The sequence below is a fragment of the Phalaenopsis equestris genome, unplaced genomic scaffold (assembly GCF_001263595.1).
Source record: "Phalaenopsis equestris unplaced genomic scaffold, ASM126359v1 Scaffold000468, whole genome shotgun sequence".
Classification (NCBI taxonomy): domain Eukaryota; kingdom Viridiplantae; phylum Streptophyta; class Magnoliopsida; order Asparagales; family Orchidaceae; genus Phalaenopsis; species Phalaenopsis equestris.
The window spans coordinates 531,616-532,324 of record NW_018164909.1 but is presented as its reverse complement, the minus strand read 5'-3'; positions in this window follow the sequence as shown (position 1 = coordinate 532,324).

The window sequence follows — 709 nt, the reverse complement described above, 5'->3', positions numbered from 1 at the left end:
TCAAGAGTTTGATTCAAGTATGCCGTGTTGAATTATGGTTACAAATTAATATAGAAGTTCATTAAGAAAAAACTATTTCGAGTTATGATTTTATAAATTTGATTCAAATATGCTCAGTGATGATCCAACTTGATATAGTACTAACATTACTTGAGGACAAGTAATAGTAACGTTTGGGGGATTTTGACCAAAGAAAAATATGTTGAGATTTTCATGCCTCTTTTATACTATTTTTAATGATATTTTTTTGATGATATTACACTTTAAAGAAGGGTATTTTTGATATTTTGTTGCAGATATGATTAATTATGGTCATTGGAGCAAAAAAATGTAAAAACAGTGCAATTTGTAGCAAAAACGAGCAAGAAATGAAATTTTACCCTGTCACATTTCGATAAGTCTTTCGATGCTTAATTTGTTTTACACTTCTTGCATATTTTTGAATGATATTACACTTTAAATGAAGGTTGTTTTCATGCTTATTTTGTAGGGCTATCTGTTAGAAACACAACGCAACTGAAATAGGGCGAAACAGAGCTAAAACGGAGCCAAACGGAGTGAAACGGTGGAGCTGCGCAGTCTGCTCGTCGACGACGCCCAAAATGGCGTCGATGGCGAGATTTACCCGAGAAGACCGAAAAATGATAGAAAAGCTTGCCGACGGCGTCCTCAAGCCCTCCAACGGTGCCCGGGATGACTATGGACCGCC